Source organism: Scyliorhinus canicula, chromosome 4, assembly GCF_902713615.1.
Source record: "Scyliorhinus canicula chromosome 4, sScyCan1.1, whole genome shotgun sequence".
Taxonomy (NCBI): Eukaryota; Metazoa; Chordata; class Chondrichthyes; order Carcharhiniformes; family Scyliorhinidae; genus Scyliorhinus; species Scyliorhinus canicula.
In genome coordinates, this window is record NC_052149.1 from 93,938,030 (window position 1) to 93,960,711 (window position 22,682).

Genomic DNA, 22,682 nt, shown 5'->3' on the forward strand with positions numbered 1-22,682 from the left:
TACATCCTGTCTCTCCTCATTCACAAGGAGATTCCATTCGCTGCCTCTCTCTTCTCCCCACCCCAAGCTTGTTTTTTTTTTTGTCCTCCTGATTTAACAGTAATTCTCAGCCTTTGACCACTGTTCCGTGCTGGGAGTTTCCAATCCTTAGCAAACAAAAGAGGATGTCTTAAAACATGAAAGAAAGAGGATGTGTAGGCATCCACTTTGCAATTCCAGGTTCCTAAGCATGTTCAAACAACTTTCCTCATTAGGGCAGATTCGGTAGGAACACACTGCTCAGATCAATTATCCGATCTCAACCTGAGCTCTAGCTACTTTTCATTTAGTCAGGAGAGGCCTCTCCTCCCTAATTCACGTTTTTTCATAGCAAGTTGGCTTTTCAACCTTTCCTGAACCCAATCTTCTCCGTGGTTCACAGAATGCAAACTAAGGTAATGTGCCCTTAATTCATCAGAATGTGGGCCAATTGTTGCTTTCAAAAGGCAACTCCTGGCTGGATGGAAGCAGATATTTCAGTAAGGTTTCCTTTTCTTTTTGTGAGGTGGTAGGGGGTATTCATCAGTTGTTTATAAGAACGCTGTTCAAATTGACTTTGCAGTGGCTCTGGCTGAACTTAATGTGATTGGCTGAAAATAAATTTTGCTTCTTGTGTATCTGGGAATAATACAAACAAATGCTGTTTAACAGATGTAGCTTTAAATGCCACAATTGTCTCTGCCTGATGTTTAAATAAAAGAAGGAGTCGCTAGAATGTTAATTCATTGACAAATGTTCTTCCTGATCCTCAATATTAAGGATGAGTCCAAATCTGGGCCCAAAGTAGATCAAGTGATAACTAATCCAAATCTGGTCCACTTGATTAAATTGGGATAAAAATAAGCTTTTTACTTGGACCCACCCTGGAGAAGGTTTGATTTATTCATCTCATTAATGCTAGACATTTTAAATGCTAGAAACATCATTGATTTAGAGTTGGCATTTAGCTTTAGATAATGACTTATTTAATAGTTTACTCCTTGATGTAAATGAAAAGAGATTGGGTTTATTCAGAGTAGATTAAAAAGAAAATATAATCCAAGACTAGTAGATCTGGATTTGGGGAAATTAAAATGTGAACCGGTGCACTAAGATAACACATTTTTACCTACAGTTATCAACATTAGTTGGAAGCACACAAGATTATAAGGGTGCAAATACATATTTTTTTTCAAACTGTAGTTGAGGCAGGAGCAGATAAATATTTGAAGATGATGCAGAAGACAGAAAGTGGTAAGTGTTGGATTGCTCCAAGAAGTGGCCCAGACATGACTGAATGGTCTCCCTTTTTATGGTGCAATAGTTTTTTTTTCTTCTGTTTTAGCTGCCTGCTTAGCTTCACCACATTTTGTCATTTCATTCATTTCTAATCTTCACTGACAGACCTTCCAGCTGGGAGTACAGGTAAGTGTAACCAAGCTCCAACGTCAACTCTATTCACATATGAGTCAGCCAGAAGGAGGTGTTTATATTTGCATGAGTGTGGTAATGGGTAATTAAGAAGCCTGTTGGTGTTCTCTTTCCCCCCCCCCCCCCCCCCCCCCCAACGTTTGAAATATCCCCAATCAGAAGGGAGCAGAGAATCACTAGCACTCATTTGCACTTCTGGTTGACAGCTCAGGTTAGTGGCTGGCGACCAGAAGTGAATGGTCTAACTCTTCTTTGCCCAAGATGTTCAACAAAACCACATTTTTTTTTTAATAGCATTTTCGAACAGTGAAGTCCAGCCCGCAGTGTGTGTGTGTGTGTGTGTGTGTGTGTGTGTGTGTGTGTGTGTAGGCATCTGCATACGTACTGATGAATCAAGTAAAATTGCACCATTTGCAAAGCTTAAGAATCTGATGAATTAATTTTTTTGTGTTAAGACAATAACCGTTCAAAACAGGGACGGCACCTAGACCTACGATGAAAAGAGGAAGTTACCTGACCTTTCCAGATTCTCATTCTTATTTAAAAAAAGAGTTCAGGCTCATATATAGTTACACTGTGGATGACATTTCTATTGCTATTTTGTTCGTTTTATTCTGGTGTATTTTAGGATGTTCACTTCACTGTTGTAATCAGTTAGAATTCATCATTGGCGAAGCAGCACGGTGGCGCAGTGGTTAGCACTACTGCCTCACGGTGCCGAGGACCCGGGTTCAATCATTGTCCATGTGGAGTTTGCACGTTCTCCCCGTGTCTGCGTGGGTTTCACCCCCACAACCCAAGGTAGGTGGATTGGCCATGCTAAATTGCCCTTGATTGGAAAAAAAATAATTGGGTACTCTAAATTTATTTTTAAAAACAATTATTATTGGCAACTCTACTCTTGCATACCTTGGCAGCAGTGTAGAACAGTTTTCAGTGTGACTCGACTGATATATCTGTAACCTTATTGGACACGAGATGGAATAATTCCCAACTTGACCGCATTTCTTTTGTTCAAATCTCCACTTTTTTTCCTGTTCAATGGCATCAATAACGGTCATTCAACCATACAGTCTTCAAATTGCCTTATGTTTTATTTTGGCTTTCTATTAGTCTATCTTCTGGCAATAGCTGTAAAAATTGGTTGTAAAACCTATTTGCACCCAACATGAACATGAATCCAAGAGGTCCATTGTCGGTGATGTTCACCCATGCAACATTTCTCATTGTTGTTACGCCAATCAACTGGCACACTCATTTATAAGCCATTTTTGGGAGGGATACTTTTTTTGTTTTGCAACTTTTTCCTCCTCCTTGTATAAAGGGCTCACTAATGCATGACATCTGATGCAACTGTGATTATAGTCTGAGAAAGTCTTGTGAAAGACATGGATCTCACCCTCTTTCAGTAGACCTCACAGCTGCTGATTCTTAAAGTAAGGAAAGGAAGCCTGAGGAGGATAAACATAAGTCATATGTCCCAAAAATTATAGAGCATGTCGAATGTATCAGGTATAACCTCCAATTACTGTACTTGACCAAAATTTTAATGTTTATCCCTCAACCAACATCTGTTAAAATACATTGTCTAGGCATTGATTTCAATGCTTGTTTGTGGAGTCTTGTTGTGTTCAATGGTTGCCACATTTTTTTCTGGTGGCCAATGAAACACTTTAAAAGTGCTTTGGGACGTAATGAGATTGTGCAAGGCAATATTTATTCCTACCAACATAGGAAGACAAAATAATGCAGAGCTAAACCTTCGGAGTCATGAAAGTACATGGAGTCCGCTGAACCATTTCTGCATTCATTACAGTAGAAAGGAGTTGACTTTTTACAAAGTTTTGCCAACAGAGTCCCATGAGCAAAACTTGTCCCCTTATTAAGTAAACATGATAAAAGCTCTTTTAGTGTTACAAGCAGTAAACCCATATAAATTTATGACTGCTGGCCTTCAGGTTCGGGTAGGCTCTAGAGAGATCATAATATCCTTGGGCCATTTAAAAAAATAAATTATCGAGTACCCAATTTTTTCTTTTACAATTAAGGGGCTAAATTGCATGGCCAATCCACCTAACCTGCACATTTGTGAATTGTGGGGGTGAAACCCACCAGACACAGGGTGAATGTGCAAACGCTACACAGACACAGACAGTGACCCGGGACTGGGATTGAACCCAGATCCTCGGCACTGTAGGCAGTATCCTTGGGCCATTAAAGAAAATTTAGAGGAACTGTGTTTTTTTTTTGCTGGAGACTTATTAGTAACTAGTCAGCTGATGTGGTTATGTGTACTAAAGGAAATACCAATGGGATTCATCATTTAATTGGTCACGTCATGTAAGTCACTTGGGCCTTTTTATTTAATAAAGCCTGGCCAATCAGTGTTGAGAGAATAAGTAGTTACTGTACTGAACTCAATGGCACTGCACACACATTCTTCTTTCATTCCTGAAAGAGCATTTTTGAACTCATTCACCCCTGTGGTGTTCACGAGATATGGATCTTTCACACTGCAGACAATGGGACTAGTGTAGTATTTTTTTAAACAAGTGACTGCAATAGTGACAGTGACAATTTGCAACTGGAATATTAAACTAATGACTTCAAACCCGTGTTGGGGATAAAAGAGAAACTATGAGGGACAAGTTCCATCATGTGCACTCGTTTAAAATGAAAAACAAACAAATGTTCCCAACTATTTGTGCTGTGTCTGACATGATGAAATGCCTCCATCTGATTTCAAGGTTACTTGTTGATAACTTTGCCCAGTGGGCTCAGCATCTTGTCCACCCACCCTAGTGTTCCGAAATCGAAAGGATTGACCAAGTGCACAATGCCTTGTAAGTTTTGCATTCCTAAACAATGAGAATTGCTGTTACAGATTGAACAACAACATGGTATAACTGTGGGGTGAAAATTTCCCAGCTCGCCCGCTTTTGTGTTTTCCGGCATCTTGCGGCAGTTCACCATTGGCTGCTGGCAGGATCTTCCAGTCCTGCTGATGTCTTGTGGTGTTTTGCGTGGCCATGCCCATGCTGCCTTCTGGAGTTGGGAGGGGCGGTTGCTGAACCTTCATAATATATTGGAACATGACAATAGCTACGTTTTGCCACTTGTGGAACAATCTATGTATATGTAGTGTGTTAACTCTTCGATGCATTATCAGGATTTGCCTTTTTCAAATAAGAGTCTCCACCATGGCTTTTCCTATTCAGCTGGAAGTAAAGGGTCATATAACATTATTGGAAGCCATTTATTTGTTATAACCAGTTATACTTCATGTGAACCACTTTCTAATTTGTTACAACAGTTAATAATAGGGTGGCAATATTCTAATTGATTCTGAATGGTATAGTAGTTTATTTGTAATATTCTCATGTCAAACATGAGCATTTGATTTACAGGCGTTAATTGGCAATTTGTTCAAAGCCGGCTTATTTTTCTGTGAGATTCGTATGATGGGAAGATTTTAAAAGCAAGGAGTTCTCCCACGGGATGATTCAACTCTAATTTGCCAGATCCCGCTCCACCTATGACTACTGTCCATTAAACACTGGACACATGTATCACAAATATATCATTCACTTGTACATAAATGTTAAACTGAGGCCAGGGCAATATTCATCAACAATGGCAAAGATAATGATGGGTCTGTGCATCTTCTGATCTGGAGCACCTAATCCTTCAAATATTCTAATAATGGCAGATGGTTTTCTTAGCATTGAAATCTCGCAGCTCAGTCATAATATGAATCTCTCAAAAAAGGAGCTGGTTTTGAAAAAATTGGTAATTTAATGCCGATCCTACGTTAAACACGAGACCCACTTTTATCCCTATGTAATTCACTCAGAACATTCGCACCAATGAGTTATGATATCATTCACAATCCTACCCCATCATTAACTTCATTACAAAGGAACAATGATCAAAAAACTAAACAAATATAGCACTCTCAATAATTGGCTGCTTGCATCAACTGTTTGAAATTGAGCAAAACTATTGCTGTAATGTACCCCAGAAAAATTAGAAAGCCAACAGGGAATGGGTATAATGGCAATTAAATGACTTTAAAATATATTTTCAACAAGTACTTAGTGGGCACAGGGCAGCCTATTGGCATCCATCACTGGCTCGCAAATGCAAGATTAAATTGCATGCAAAGTCTTGTTAGGCTGCCAGAAAGCTCTTATTTGTGCAGTGCACAGTAATTACCAACATTTACCTCCAATAAATGTGATATGATAACATCAGGACTTGGCGAAGGTTTTGAATGCTCCAATTCCATGGCCACTTTTAAAAGATGTAACACAGACTTTTTTTCAAAACAAGGTATCAAATATTCTTCCCAGGACAGCCTGGACTCCAAGCTTTCCTGTTGAATGTGACCTTTCTCCTGTCTCAACAACATCCCAATACTGCCTGGATTTTCAAAAATTGAAGCTCAGCAAACTTTAACCCATATTAATCATAATCAATGGATCGGAAATGTGTACTAGGGCCAGCAAGGTGGGTTAGCTCTGCAGCTTCATGGCGCTGAGGTCCCAGGTTCGATCCCGGCTCTGGGTCACTGTCCGTGTGGAGTTTGCACATTCTCCCAGTGTTTGCGTGCGTTTCGCCCCCCCCCCACAACCCAAAGATGTGAGGGCTAGGTGGATTGGCCACGCTAAATTGCCCCTTAATTGGAAAAAAATTAATTGAGTACATTAAATTTATAAAGGAAATATTTACTAATAGGTTGGCCTTTGCTTCTAGGTATCTCGGCATGCAATTTATAATTGAGGTGCAACAATTACTGGTGAATCAAAATTTCCAAGAAAAATTCAAATTAAACAAATCATATATTGCTCAAACTAACCCATTTCATTATTCTCTTCTGAGAAGATTTTAGATGAGCAAGCAACCGATGAACATTGGAACAGACAATGAATCGACTTTAAAAGTGGTTATGGCCTAATATGTCTGGGGAACTTCATGCTCCCCTGATACAAGAGCAGAAAACAAAACTGATGATTCTACTATACTCAAAGCTATAAAATGCTTACTTAGAGACAGTTCTCAGAGAAAGAGCTTTCAGATGTTGCTTATTCATCATTGTCATTTAATTAGCATGCATGAGGTTTGCATACAATAAGCTACATCATCGTCTTAAATCGGACAGAATGCCGGGAGATGGGGCAAGATAAATTGATTACTTTTTAAATCAGCAACACTTTCTACACAGTCACCGGGTCTAAAACCTCACTAAGGATGACTGGACTAAAGTAGCTGGTTGCACACTTGCCTCCTGAGTCTGAAGTGCTGGACTTGAACCCTATACAGATCTGAGCCCACAATCAAGGTTGACACTCGGAATGCTGTATTGTTTGAGTTGCAGATAAGCTGTTAAATCGTGGCCCTGGCTTCCAGCGAGAAGTAACAGATTCTATTGCAGTTTTTGAAAGGCGAGCAGAGACATCCCCCAAGTATCCCGAGAGACTCTTTCCTTAACTAACATAACTTATCACTAAAAACAGTCAGCCAGTCATGTACATGTTTGTTTATGGAGCCTTACAATGTGCAGTCTGACTGCCCATGCTTGCCTGCATAATAATAGTGACTGTGGAGTGTTTGATGTCCTGGTCTGTCTACAAATAGGAAATCCTCCTTTTTCTTCTACCATAATGAGTAGAACTGATGGGTAGAAATCTGGAAGTCTCCTCAAAAAGCTGTAGATGTTAGGACAATTGAAGCTTTCAAGATTGGGATCGATTTGAATTTTCATAGAAAAGGGATCAAGAGATATGGGTAGTTAGATTTGCAGATCAGCCATAATCTATTTGAATGGTGGAGCAGATGTAAGGGGTCTGAATGGTCCGCACTTGTCGCTATCGTCCTAATGCTGCAGGAGTAGCTAATATTGCATGATGTCGAATAAACAAATAGCCTAAAGTGCTAGGAGGGCAAGAATAAATTAACTAATCCAATAAAATATATAAGGTGGTGTTCATTTTAACAGGAAAAACCCTGGTGAATTGGATGATTGCATTTTCATCGGTGGATCTGGTTAGCTAAAAAGACCCTGGGCGTGATTCTCTGCGGGAGGGCCGCTCTGGCACCCCCCCCCCCCCCCCCCCCCCCCCAAAATGGCGTGTCGCCGTTTTTCACGGCGACTAGCAATTCTCCGACTCCGGATGGGCCGTGTGGCCTGCCGTTCCCGACCGGTTCACGCCGGCGGCAACCACACCTGGTCGCTGCCGGCGTGAACATGGCGCAAAAGGTGAGTATGGGGCCTGTGGGGGGCGGAGAGGGGCGTGAGCACCACGACCGTGCTCTGGAGGGGACTGGCCCGCGATCGGTGCTCACCGATTGCCGGGCCGGCGTCTCAAAGGGATGCACTCTTGCCCCTCCGCCGCCCCGCAAGATCAAGCCGCCACGTCTTGCAGGGCAGCGGAGGGGAAGACGGCAACCACACATGCGCGGGTTGGAGCCGGCCAACCCGCGCATGCGCGGTTGACGTCATTAGGCGCGCCGGCTGCATCATTCTTGGCGCGCCGTGCCTTGACGCCAGCGACAAGGCCCGGCGGCCGAGATTTATGGCACGGCCTTGCTAGCCCCCCGGGGGTGGGGGAATAGGGGGCAAGGAGTGCCCTCCGACGCCGTCGTGAACCTCTCCAGGTTTCACGACGGCGTCGGGCCTTGCGGAGAATTCCGCCCCCAGGGTTTGTAAAGCAGTGCATTGCTGATCTACAATTGGAAATAAATGATTTGCACCCACTTTATAATCTTAGTTTTGGTCAGTATGATCTAAACTAATCAAGGAGATGTCACGAGAAATAATTTACAGTGTGAAGAGAAGCAAAGAATCTGGGTGCATGTGATGAGTTTCACTTAAAATAACTCTTCATTATCTGTCAGACATAATTATTCAGTGACAGAACAGCAGACACTGACAACAGTATCTATTTAATTTGCTGTAAAATCACAGGCACAATTTGATCAGATATCTAAGTGAAGACTGCAAGCTCTGTCATACTGCTAGAGTCTTGTGTCCTTCTACTTTGTTGTCCTAATAATGGTATTTAAATTGCAGACTTGCAGATGTTTTGCAGTCACAATAAAACCTCAGCATATTCTCCAGTCTCTCATTACAGTCTGTCTGTGCAGCAACAACCCTCTCATCATCTTTTCACGCTCCTCAGCTGCCTTCAACGAATAAAATTTCCAAGATACCTCAGTGGATTAGAAACTTTTATTTCTTTGAGCCAATATGACAGCACTGCACATGTCTTATTTCAATTGCAGGCGAGTTATTTTGCATTTCCTTTGAAAAGGTTCAAGGAATAAAACATTTGCTCTCTGCTTTAATACTGGGTGCCTGATCTGTCACTTTGCCTCAGGATCAGACCCAGACCCTATCCATTTTCTGTTACAGTGGTGTTGAAATAAAAAGCATCGTGAAATTTGTATGAGAAATGAGCGCCCCCCCCCCCCCCCCCCCCCCCCCCCCCCCCGTGCTCCACGTTTCACTTATCTATTTTAAATTTCACATTCTCTTACCATCTTGCTGTTCTTTCTCCTATTGCTTTCCGCAAACCTTTCCCCAACCCACTACTCCCCGTCCTGTACAAGGTTGACTGCAGGTTGTAAGGGAAAAGTTGCTGAAGATTGAATGACCCATAGTTAAGTCTTATTGGAAAGGTGCTCTCAGAACACTGGGCATTGCAGCTGGAATGCAAACAAATTGCAGCAGAGTTCTCTGTGTAAGCTTAAGGAGGGGTGCCGGATGGTTGCATGGTGACTCCACAGTTCTCTAGTTAAAGTTATGATGGCTCCTCAACGTTTTAGTCTTTGGATACTGATGAACAAATGCAAGGCATACTTAGCACAGCTACTTACCAGGAGAAAGGAATTCCTAGAGTTAAGAGGCCCAGTAGGATATGTTATGCTTGTGGAAGGGTGTAGAGTTCTGGAGAAGGAAAGGATTGAATCTAGTGGTGGCTGTTTCTTGAGGAATTTTGGTTTTGCCCTCACATAACTGAATTTAAAAAATCTGTAAATAGTGAAGGGATTTTCTTTTTGGGTGGAATTCCATTGTTGGGGCAGCACGGTAGCATTGTGGATAGCACAATGGCTTTACAGCTCCAGGGTCCCAGGTTCGATTCCGGCTTGGGTCACTGTCTGTGCGGAGTCTGCACATCCTCCCCGTGTGTGCATGGGTTTCCTCCGGGTGCTCCGGTTCTTCCCACAGTCCAAAGATGTGCAGGTTAGGTGGATTGGCCATGATAAATTGCCCTTAGTGTTGGGCGGGGTTACTGGGTTATTGGGATAGGGTGGAGGTGTTGAACTTGGGTAGGGTGCTCTTTCCAAGAGCCGGTGCAGACTCGATGTGCCGAATGGCCTCCTGCACTGTAAATTCTATGTTATGTAACCTGAATGGGAATAAATGGAAAATAGGGGAAACAGTTGCATGTTATGACAGTGAACAGAGAAGACTTTTTAAAGACGCTACAGTCACTGAAAAATTCAAAATACTGTATAATTTGGGAATTGTTAGGCTTTCTAGCAGAGTTCGGAGATGGCACAATTTCCTTTTCTGGAGTGGCAACTTGCAGTTCTGCAGCCTCTGTGTAAAATCTTTAAACCATTAACAATGGCCATATTTCATTTCCGCTGTCAGAGCAGTGATCTTCATCCATCTTTAATTCTCCTCCATAAGTTCTGGCATTGTCTTTCTGTGGAGAGTTGCTGGTCACATCAGCTTTGTTGTGCACAAAATTTTAATAAATGGATTTTCCTCCAAGTCCCTGCTCAGCATTCTGATTTCCTTCAAAGCCACAGTTCTTTCCAGGAGTGGAGGCACTTGAGAAATCAAAACTACTGGTGCTTACCAGAATTTTCCTGGTGAACTCATCAGGGTCTCCATTTAATTGAGGACCAAATCAACAATTTGGGAAATATTTAAATTTAAGAAGATAATTTCCTCCGCGTTACACTATTACTTTTGGAAAAGATTAGCTTGCTTCTCCACAAATTCATAGAACATAGAACAGAACAGGCCCTTCGGCCCTCGATGTTGTGCCGAGCAATGATCACCCCACTTAAACCCACATACCCGTAACCCAACAATCCCCCCATTAACCTTACACTACGGGCAATTTAGCATGGCCAATCCACCTAACCCGCACATCTTTGGACTGTGGGAGGAAACCGGAGCACCCGGAGGAAACCCACGCACACACGGGGAGGACGTGCAGACTCCACACAGACAGTGACCCAGCCGGGAATCGAACCTGGGACCCTGGAGCTGTGAAGCATTGATGCTAACCACCATGCTACCGTGAGGCCCCAAATTCAGGGTGGTAATGGTTTGTTTTGTTTCTATCCTTTCCTCCATAACCTGAATAATGATATAAAATCCAACGGGCCATGATTAATCTCCAGGAATTTGTGTGGTAGATTAGTTTCTAATGCCGACAAGTGTAAGACATACATGCGCAAGTGGGTGGATTTCTCTCATTAGTGTGTTTGCTTCTTGCATTTAAAAAAAAAAGATGGGGATGATGTCAAACTGTAAATTAAATTATGCATATTAGCCCATATTTCCTTTAGATTACCAATAGATGTGCATTGTCTTGGAGTCCAGTAGATCTATAAAGACAGGGATCTGGTTACTCTGGTTTCTAGCCAACTCTGGGATTTTCTCGTTCAGGGTGGACCCACTGCCTGTCCCTTTTGAAGATCACTGATCCCAAAGCAGGTAAAGCTGAGGCGGTCAATCCATAGATAAGAGCTTCCATTTCCCTGGTTCATAAGCAAACTGCCACAGCATTGGAGAACATTTGAGAGCAAAGGAGTGGCAACCTTCAAGAGCACTCCCCAAGGGTCAAAGCAAAGGGTCTGTCCTGAAAAAGAGATTCTTTTTTTTTAGGAACATATTGAAAGGTCAAATGACAAGAGCTCCATTTCTCCATGTTGTGATCTCATTTTGAGAGGATACACTAATGAGCAACTAGCTATGATGTAAACCATGTGAGCATCAGACAGTTGTTCAGAGAAGCTTTCAGTTTAGGTCGCAGCATGTGGTGTGAAGGAATTGCAGCTGTACTTTCTTATTAACAATAGCCGTTGAATCGTTTTAGGTAATCAGTTTGCTCAGCAGTCCTGTGGCTACATTTTCAAATAAATTGTATCTACGTTAACTAAACAGTCATGTGCAATTGGTACGTTTCTATTAAGCAAATATGGAACCACACAGGTCCATAAAAGTAGCTCCCCTTGCCCCAGGAACAGAGTTTTCCAGCTGCATCAGATGGAAAGCACCTCCTGGCCTCCAATGAGGTGCACATCTGATGGCCCCACTAACCATCATGACATATGAATCTTGTCATACATTTCACAGTGTACTGTTTTGAGTTTTAATGATTACATTGCAACTTGGGTTAGTCTCTGGTCCTGTTGCCATGACTTAGACTCACTATTCCCAGTGTGGTGTTCAGAGGACACCATTCTGGGACAACTATCACCATACAACCTGAAATTGCATTGCCAGGAGTGCCCAGTGCACAGAATCCATTTTCCCATTCTCCTCCTGAGGTACATTTTATAGGTACTTCATTTTGCTCTGTTGAGTCACATCATTTCTGGCCTTCCTAATTTAATCAATTAGCAGAAGCTGTAGAGCGTTCACTGGATTTTATTTTCAAATATAAGATTTGTAAACCCAATGATTGATGGTCAATAAGCGGAGTTACTGGAGAACAATAAGGTTTCAGCGCCATCTGATCACCTTGTAATATAATTACCTTTTCTGCTTCCTTGTGACATTAAAACACCAAGGTCACTGTTTAAGAACACAAGGCTTTTTACAATATAAATCAACGGCATCACAAAGAAAATGCTGCTTTATGCTTTCCATTTTATGTGCCCTGCACAATTTAATAATGCACACCAGACATAATGTGTACCAACACTTTTTTACCAGGAACAAGTTGAAGATTTACTTTGGTTACAAGGTGAAAGTTTTGTCCTAGAAGACACTTGCCATGGAATCCCATTTCAATTCGAGTGCATAACATCTGTCAAAGCTTGAGTTTTGTTTTTGGCAAAAAAAATCTGATGGAATTTATTGGTTGCTTACTTGCTATTATATTTATAAATCATCTTTGTATGAGGTAAAGGTAGGAGAACTGTATTTGTTGGTAGCGTGTTATGCAGACGGCTCCAGGTCAAGGCTGTGCAACTGAAAATAAACTGTAACAAAATGACAGGGCTTTATGTTTGAGATGTGCATTGCTTTTGTGACTGATATTAGCAATTGGCATCTTGTTATCTGTATATTGCATGGATGATAATAAAAAGATCCCAAAACCTTGTTTTCACTGGACTATGGATAGAAATCAAAATACTTTAAAAATTCTCCCACACAACTTGGAGCCAGTTATCAAACACCACTATCAACCAACTACCTACAGAATTCAGTGCCTTCCCTGCTGTCAGACTTCATTGTAAGAAAAGGCTGCATTCTGACTAAATACAATGACTGCGTCTGAATCATTTCATTCCAGAACGATGAACATCTAAACGTGTCTGCCCCGTTTCATTCATGTGTAACGTGGCCAGGGTTCTGTGAAAATAACCGTATTAGTTCTGGGAGACAGGTTTTTCTGGATGTACTGTATACACAGTATGTATGTTAATACTGGTATTGATGTGTGATTTGACAATGCTGCAGGAGCTGCCAAAACAGTTCCCCTTTTTGTTCCACCGTGCTACTGTGCCGCCCCAAATATAGAGATAACTAAATCACTTCAGCCTTACACCTGCATAATGAAGTTTGCTCCTGAATCCAAGAAGAAATGTCCTATGGCACACCTATTTCAGAATTTCAAACAAAAAGGGTCTTGGGAATGGAAGACAATTTGTGTATCAGCTGGGAGAGTAGTATCAGCTGGGAGAGTAGAAGTACCATCGGAAATCAAATAAAGTGGAAAACACCGTAACCGAAAGCTTCCAATTTCAACGATTCATTATTGGTTTTCCTAATAGTTCCCACAGTCCAACGACGCACAGGTTAGGTGGATTGGCCATGCTAAATTGCCTTTAGTGTCCAAAAAAGGTTTGATGGGGATAGGGTGAAAGTGAGGGCTTAAGTGGGTTGGTACAGACTCAATGGGCCGAATGGCCTCCTTCTGCACTGTATGTTCCAACATATTGACTCTTGCTGATGGGTGATGCAACACTTTTGAATCCTTTCATATCTAAACAGACATACATTGAAAATGAAAGGGCAGGCCAAGGCCTAGATTTTAGCGGCCCACCACAATGTGCTGCCTTTCTCTTTTTTTTTTCCCCTCATCCATTCCATACCACCCTGCAGATGCAGCGGGCCATTTAAGTTGGTGTTTACTTTGGTGGGCAATCGCACCAGAGTGGGAGGGGCTGTGGAATGAAATGAAATGAAAATCGCTTATTGTCACAAGTAGGCTTCTAATGAAGTTACTGTGCAAAGCCACTAGTCGCCGTGCGTGTGTGTGTCTGAATACTGAGTATGTTGTAAATTGTGCAATGAAAAAGATTCATCCGTTCGACGTACCCATCAATGTCTAATTCCACCTCACTTGCACTTACTCTTGGAATAATTAATACAATTTGCCATATTTGAAATAGAGTATAGACACATGGGGCTACCTAATTGCCTGGCTGCAAGTCTTGCTGCAGAGCACGAAGCAACGATTGAGCTATTTCTGCCTGTTTGCAGTAGTATGAGGCGCAGTTGTGGTGAGGCCTTCAAGAAAGGGGATAAGCCGCCAGTTCCAATTTTCCAGCATTGTACGCTGACTAGTGATGGAGTGGCACCAACAGTTGCTGTGCAGGAGTTCAATGTGAAGTCTCTGCCCACCCTCTTATTTAGCAGACCAATTGGATGGTGCAAGGATCTTTGCATCCTTCTTTGATCTCCTGCTCTTCTGCATCTCCTGCTCTAACTTTGATGGGAGAGTGACAGAAATCCCAGAGTAAGAAGTTTTAGTTAGAAGACTAAAGAAAGATCAAAACACTCGGAGGTAAACTGATTTCACAGCACCATGGTATAGGGAGCCATTAAGTGAGGGGAGGGGGGCAGAGAAAATACAAATAGTCATTAATTGGTGATAGTATAGTTGGGGGCATAGACACTGTCTCAGTGACCAGGATCTAGAGTCCTGAAGGTTGTGTTGCCTGCATGGTGCTCGGGTTCAGGATACCTCGGGCGCGATTCTCCCACAACGGGAGAAATCGTAAGGCTGGCGTCAAACCCGGGTGTGTTTGACGCCAGCGCGCCCCTTCCCGACCGGGAACCGATTCTGGTCCCCGGTCGGGGCTAGCAGCCCGACGCCGTAAGCTCCGGCATCACGGGCTTAACGAATTTCGTTAAGCCCGCTTGCAGGAGTTAGCGCCGGCTGACGCGTCATATGACGTCAGCCGCGCATGCGCGGATTGGAAGACTCCAACCCGCGCATGCGCGGATGACGTCATCGCGTATTTGCGCGAAACCCGCGCATGCGCGGGCCGGGATGCCCCTCAGCCGCCCCGTGAATGGATACTGCGGGGCGGCGGAAGGAGAAATAGTGCGCGGGCATCGGGCCCGCTGCCCCATGGCACCCTTGGCACGGCCGTGGTACTGCCGTGCCAATCGGTGCCATGGTTATAAAAAGCGAGTTGTTCCCGCCGTTTTTACGAACGGCCAGACCAGGTGTGTTTGCCGTTCGTAAAAACAGCGTAAAGGGCTGGGACTTCGGCCCATCTATCAGCTGTGAATCGCTGCTGGCCGTAAAAAAACGGCGGCAGCGATTCGTGTCGGGAGTTGGGCGGGGGGGGGAGAATAGCGGGAGGGCGGGAAAAATGTTGGGAAGGCCCTCCCGCTATTCTCCGACCGTCGTGGGGGGCGGAGAATCGCGCCCCTCACCTAGGTTGTAGAGGAAGGAGTGGGAGAATAAAGATCCAGTTGTGGTGTACCATGTAGATATCCATGACAGAGGTATAACAAGCTCTGACAGAATATCAGCAGCGCAGGGTTAAATTAAAATGCAGAACCGAAAGGTAATAATCTCCGGATTACTACATGAGCCAGGAACTAATTGGCACATGGTCAATAAGTTTAAAGAAGTAAATTCGTGGCTCAAAGATTGGTGTGGGAGGAATGGGTTCAAATTCTTGGGATATTGGCATGAGTACTGGGAAAGTAGGGAGCTGTTCCAATGAAATGGTCTTCACCTGAATCATGCTGGAACCAGGGCCTTGGGGAATCGCATAACATGGACTGTAGCAACACCTTGGGGAATTGCATAACTAGGGCTGTAGATAGGGCTTTATACTAAATAGTGGAGGGAGGGGGGTAGGAGGAAGAGGGTTCAGTTGTGTGGAAAATTAGAAAATCAAAGTTAAAGGAGAAAGTAGGAATGTAGGTTAATGATGAGGACTTTAAACTGGTTTTCGGGGGGGGGGGGGGGGGGGCGGTTTGCTTAGGCAATATTAGTAAAGTTTCCAGAACAAGTAATAGAACAGAAAGTAAGGAACAGAGTGAGTAAAGAAAGTGGCAGGAATCTTAACTTCAGGCACAGCAGATAAACAGGCACAGCAAATACGGGGACAACTATGAGAAGGGGGTAAGGACTACGGGTGTTGTGCCCAATGCGTGCAGTACAAGAAATTAGGTAAATGAGCTTGTGCACGTTGAAATTGACAGATACACGACGGGATTTTCTGAACTCGTGCCGGGTCGGAGAATCCCTGGGGGGCCACGCGAGTCCCGCCACGCCGTTCTGCCGGGACGCGATTCTCCGGGGAGCAGAGAAAAAACCTGAAGCCCGCTGGCACCATTCTAACCTGATCTTACCCGGCGGGACCTCGGCGTGGCGGGCCGATTGGTAGGCCCCGATCCCAGGCCATCATGGACCCACCCCCCCCCCCCCCCCCCCAAGGGCCTCCATGATGGCCTGGGCCGGGATCGGGGCCTTTTCTATTCTGTGCCGGCCCCTGTAGCCCTACGCCATGTTGCATCAGGGCCGGCGCGGAGAAGGGAGCCACCGCGCATGTGCGCAACCGCGCCGGTCCCACTGCACATGTGCATCGGTGCCCATCTGACACCAAGAGCGGCAGCTGGAGCTGCACAAGGCCTTGGACAGACTCGGAGAATGGGCAAATAAGTGGCAGATGGAATACAATGTGGAAATGTGTAAGGTTATAAATGACCTAGAGGAGGGCGCAGAAGGATGGGTGAGTAAATTTGCAGACGACACTAAAGTCGGTGGAGTTGTAGACAGTGCGGAAGGATGTTGCAGGTTACAGAGGGACATAGATAAGCTGCAGAGCTGGGCTGAGAGGTGGAAAATGGAGTTTAATGTGGAGAAGTGTGAGGTGATTCACTTTGGAAAGAATAACAGGAATGCGGAATATTTGGCTAATGGTAAAATTATTGGTAGTGTGGATGAGCAGAGGGATCTCGGTGTCCATGTACATAGATCCCTGAAAGTTGCCACCCAGGTTGATAGGGTTGTGAAGAAGGCCTATGGTGTGTTGGCCTTTATTGGTAGAGGGATTGAGTTCCGGAGCCATGAGGTCATGTTGCAGTTGTACAAAACTCTAGTACGGCCGCATTTGGAGTATTGCGTACAGTTCTGGTCGCCTCATTATAGGAAGGACGTGGAAGCTTTGGAACGGGTGCAGAGGAGATTTACCAGGATGTTGCCAGGTATGGAGGGAAAATCTTATGAGGAAAGGCTGATGGACTTGAGGTTGTTTTCGTTAGAGAGAAGAAGGTTAAGAGGTGACTTAATAGAGGCATACAAAATGATCAGAGGGTTAGATAGGGTGGACAGCGAGAGCCTTCTCCCGCGGATGGAGGTGGCTAGCACGAGGGGACATAGCCTTAAATTGAGGGGTAATAGATATAGGACAGAGGTCAGAGGTGGGTTTTTTACGCAAAGAGTGGTGAGGCCGTGGAATGCCCTACCTGCAACAGTAGTGAACTCGCCAACATTGAGGGCATTTAAAAGTTTATTGGATAAGCATATGGATGATAAGGGCATAGGGTAGGTTAGATGGCCTTTAGTTTTTTTCCATGTCGGTGCAACATCGAGGGCCGAAGGGCCTGTACTGCGCTGTATCGTTCTATGTTCTATGTTATGCACTTTGGTAGGAAGAACAGGAGCATAGACTATTTTCTAAATTGGGCAAGGCTTTTGAAATGCGAAGTCCAAAAGGAATTGGGAGTCCTAATTCAGGATTCTCTTAAGGTTAACATGCAGGTTTAGTTGGCAATGTTGGCATTCATTTCAAGAGGACTGGAATACAAAAACAGGGATGTACTACTGAGGCTGTATACGGCTCTGGTCAGACTCAATTTAGAATATTGTGAGCAGTTTTAGGCCCAGTATCTGGGAAGGACATGCTGGCCTTTGAGAGTGTCCAGAGGAGTGTCACAAGAATGACCCCTGGAATGAAGGGCTTGTCATATGAGGAGCGGTTGAGGACTCGATGGAATTTAGAAGGATGAGGGGAGGGATCTTATTGAAACTTGCAGAATACGGCGAGGCCTAGACAGAGTGGACATGCAGAAGATGTTTTCACTAGTAGGAGAGACTAGACCCCCGAGGATACAGCCTCGACAGAAGGGATGATCCTTTAAAAGTGCGATGAGGAGGAATTTCTTCAGCCAGAGGTTGATGAACTTGTGGAACTCATTGCCGCAGAAGGCTGTGGAAGCCAAGTCACTGAGTGTCTTTAAGACCGAGATAGATAGGTTCTTGAATAATATGAGGATCAGGGATTTTGGGGGAGAAGGCAGGAGAATGGGGATGAGAAACAAATCAGTCATGATCGAATAGTAGGGCAGACGCGACGGGCTAAATGGCCTAATTCTGCTCCTATATCTTATGGACTGAGCCAAAGCACAATGCATTAGGACAAATGACCAAATCCTAATTGAAGAGGTAGGATTTAAAGGCAGAGGTGGGGAGGTTCATAGTTTAGGGAGGGATCCCAGGACTTGAAGTCTAGACATCTGAAAGCATAGCTGCCAAAGGTGGGGCAGAGCAAATCGGGAGTACACATGAGGCCAAGTTCTTGGAGGGTTGCAGGGCTGGAAGAGGTTACACAGACCATCCCAACCACTACTAATCCTTTTTTTATCACCAGGAGTTAGCATTAAGAACCCAAAAGGGAATACCTGGAGCAGCGATTCATCACATTGCAGTGTCTATATAGCGATAGCATATAAGCCTGATTACCACATTGATGAACCTGTAAGAACCTGACGAATCTGAACAACAACACCTCCACAATAGTCCTCAATACCGGGGCCCCGCAAGGCTGCGTACTTAGCCCCATACTCTACTCTCTGTACACACACGACTGCGTGGCAAAATTTGGTTCCAACTTCATCTACAAGTTTGCTGACGATACGACCACAGTGGGCCGGATCTCGAATAACGATGAGTCAGAATACAGGAGGGAGATCGGAACCTAGTGGAGTGGTGCAGCGACAACAATCTCTCCCTGAATGCCAGCAAAACTAAAGAGCTGGTCATTGACTTCAGGAAGCAAAGTACTGTACACATCCCTGTCCGAATCAATGGGGCTGAGGTGGAGAAGGGGATGCACATCTCCAAAAATCTGTCCTGGTTCACCCACATCGACGCTACCACCAAGAAAGCACAGCAGCGCCTATATTTCCTCAGAAAACTATGGAAATTTGGCATGTCCATATTAACCCATGCCAACTTTCACAGATGCACCATAGAAAGCATCCTATCTGGCTGCACCACAGCGTAGCATAGCAACTGCTCGGCCCAGGACCGCAAGAAACTTCAGAGAGTCGTGAACACATCACACAAATCTGCCTCCCATCCATTGACTCCATCTACACCTCCCACTGCCTGGGGAAAGCGGGCAGCACAATCAAAGACCCCCTCCCATCCGGGTTACTCACTCTTCCAACTTCTTCCATCGGGCAGGAGATACAAAAGTCTGAGAACATGCACGAACAGACTCACAAACAGCTTCTTCCCCGCTGTTACCAGACTTCTAAATGGCCCTCTTATGGACTGACCTCATTAACACAACAACCTGTATGCTCCATCCGATGCCGGTGCTTATGTAGTTACATGTTATACCTTGTGTTGCCCTATTATGTATTTTATTCCCTTTTCTTCCCATGTACTAAATGGTCTGTTGAGCTGCTCACAGAAAAATACTTTTCACTGTTCCTTGGTGCACGTGACAATAAACAAATCCAATCCAATCCTGTGGGATTTTTAAAAGATAGGCTTGCAGACCACGATGGTACAAATGAACAATAGCTTTATTGAAAAGGTGTCTACTCTCGGGCTGTAAGGCTAGACTAACTGTTAGCTCACCCAAACTGCGGATGACGTCATCAATGTGTCACCTGAAGAAACTGTTAAAGTGACCTTGTTCCAACTAGAAACAGACATGAATACACAACTGAACCGTTGATCATTTCTGAGCTGTTGCCAAGCAGAGACTGGATATCTTGCATGTGCGAATGGGATAGTCAGATAAGAGTCATCCCTGAACTGATTTTGCATGTTTCCTACTGGCCAAATTGGGGCAGCATTAATCCTGGAACAAATCACCTTCCTGGCCTCTTAAAAACAAACACCGGGAGATTTTAAAAATGCTTTAAAAGCCACGTGAAAGACTATTAAAAAGGTGATTTTAGCATAAAAAAGGTTTTACCATTACATATTGTTTTTCATTAATATTTTCTATTATTTCTCAAATCGTGTCAAAATGGCAGTGGATTAAAAGAGCGCAGAACATTACATTTTAATGGACACCTTTTGTCAATCACACTTCACCTTGATGCTCAATATCTTTGACAAAAGCTGCCAACGGTGACCGTTCTCTGTTTGATGTCGAGAAAGCTTCATCTGAGGTTTGCGTAGCCTGAATGAAGATTGTTCTCAGTGTATATTCTGCTTCATTTGATTTTCTATTCCTTCATAGTCTTGTGTTGCATTGGTCTTCTCTCTTGTGCAACCCAATCTCCTGTTCTCCAAAAAAAAAACCAGATGCACATTGACTTCCATCTTCCATCTGTATTATTCCAGTGTGTGACACACAACATGTGGATCAGTAAATTTCTAGCAAGAAAACATGACCACATCGATGTTGCATTTGAACGGAGGCCAGCAATCTATCTTCAGGGGAAGACTGTCCTCCTTGCATTCCCCAGTACATATAGTGGCAAGGGTGAGTAAGGGAGTTGCTTTTTAGAAAGTCTGTTTCTTAGTAAAGACAGTATTTAAACTGAACGTAATGACCTTACACCAAAAACCGGAATGTAGCATTCATAATTTAGTAGTAACATAAAGGGAGTAAATTACCATGAGAGCTCTCCCACTTCTCCACAAGAACTTTGTCAGTTGCACAATGGAATTCCCAGAGAAGTGGCACAGCTGGTCCACATCACTCTCCTGTAAAAGGTTCAATGGACCAGACAGAGCATCTGCCCAGAAATAAATTCCCAGAAACTTTCAGGAGCAGAAAAAGGTCTTTTATAGCCAATCAAGCCTGTTTCTTTTCCAAGAAATTGCAATCCTAAATGTACCTGCCATGGCATCAAACACTCCATTCCTTCCTTAGCCAGGTAGGAAAGTGGTGACATCGTAGTATTGTCGCTGGACTAGTTAACCTAGGCACGATTCTCTGCTCCCCACGCCGGGTGGGAGAATCACTGGAGGGCCGGGCGACTCACGGCAACCGGCGATTCTCCGACCCGGATGGGCCGGGCGGCCTGCTGTTCGTGACCGGTTCACGACGGCGGAAACCACACCTGGTCGCTGCTGGCGTGAACATGGCGCCAAAAGCTGGTTTGAAGCTTGTGGGGGGCGGAAAGGGGAGTGAGCACCACGGCCGTGCTCGGGAGGGGACTGGCCCGCGATCGGTGCCCACCAATCGTCCGGCCGCCGTCTCAAAGGGAAGCACTCATTCTGCTACGCCGCCCCGCAAGATCAAGCCGCCACGTCTTGCGGGCAGCGGAGGGGAAGACGGCAACCGCGCATGCGCGGGTTTGAGTCGTCAGCCGTCGTGACGTCAGCCGCGCATGCGTGGGTTGGAGCTGGCCAACCTGCGCATGCGCGGCAGACATCACTTAAGCGCGCCGGCCACGTCATTCTCGGTGCGCCGCCTTGACGCAAGCGTCAAGGCCCGGCGGCCGAGAGTTACGGAGGGCCGCTCCTAGCCCCCCGGGTGGGGGTGAATAAGGTGAGAGGAGCGGCCTCCGAGGCTGTCGTGAAACTCGGCCGAGTTCACGACGGCCTTCCCGATTTTTCGCGGGAGCGGAGAATTCCGCCCCCTGGGTCTCTGGATTATGTCCTGAGGACCAGGGTTCAAATCCCACCATGACAGATGGTGAAATTTGAATCCAATAAAAATCTGGAATTAAAAGTCTAATGATTAAAAAAAAAAAACTTTAGAGTACCCAATTATTTTCTTTTTACAATTAAGGGGCAATTTAGCATGGTCAATCCACTTAGCCTGCGCATCTTTGGGTTGTGGAGTTGAGACCCACGCAAAGACGGGGAAAATTTCCAACTCCACACGGACAGTGACCGGGTCTGGGATTGAACCCGGGCCTTCAGCAGCGTGAAGCAGCAGTGCTAACTACTGCACCCAGTGCCGCCTTTAAAAGTCTAATGATGACCATGAAACCATTGACATTTTCGGAAAAAAAAACATCTGGTTCACTAATTCCCTCCTTACCTGGTCTACTCTATATGTGACTCCAAACCCACTGCATTGTGGTTGACTCTTAAATGCCCTCTGCAATGACCTAGCAAGCCACTCAGTTCATAGGAAATTAGAGATGGGCAACAAATACACCCCACCATTGACAACCACATGAAAGAATTTACAGTATATGTAAATCAGGGCAGCACTGTGGCGCAGTGGGTTAGCCCTGCTGCCTCAGGGCATCGAGGTCGCAGGTTCGATCCCGGCTCTGGGTCACTATCCGTGTGCAGTTTGCTCAATTTCCCCGTGTTAGCGTGGGTTCCGCCCCCACAACCCAAAGATGTGCAGAGTATGTGGATTGGCCACTCTAAATTGCCCCTTAATTGGAAAAAATGAATTGGGTACTCTTTTTTTAAAAAAAATGTAAATCTAATCTTGAAACCATGGGCGGGATTCTTCAATAATGGGGTTATGTCCCCACGCCGGCATCAACAGTCCCTGATAATGGGGAATGCTCC

General features: G+C 44.6%; 1 long non-coding RNA gene across 2 annotated transcripts in view; it reads left to right on the forward strand.

The window, feature by feature from the left end:
• LOC119964813 overlaps window positions 1–22,682 on the forward strand; it is a 77,719-nt gene that overhangs the window by 15,646 nt on the left and 39,391 nt on the right. The window lies entirely within an intron of this gene.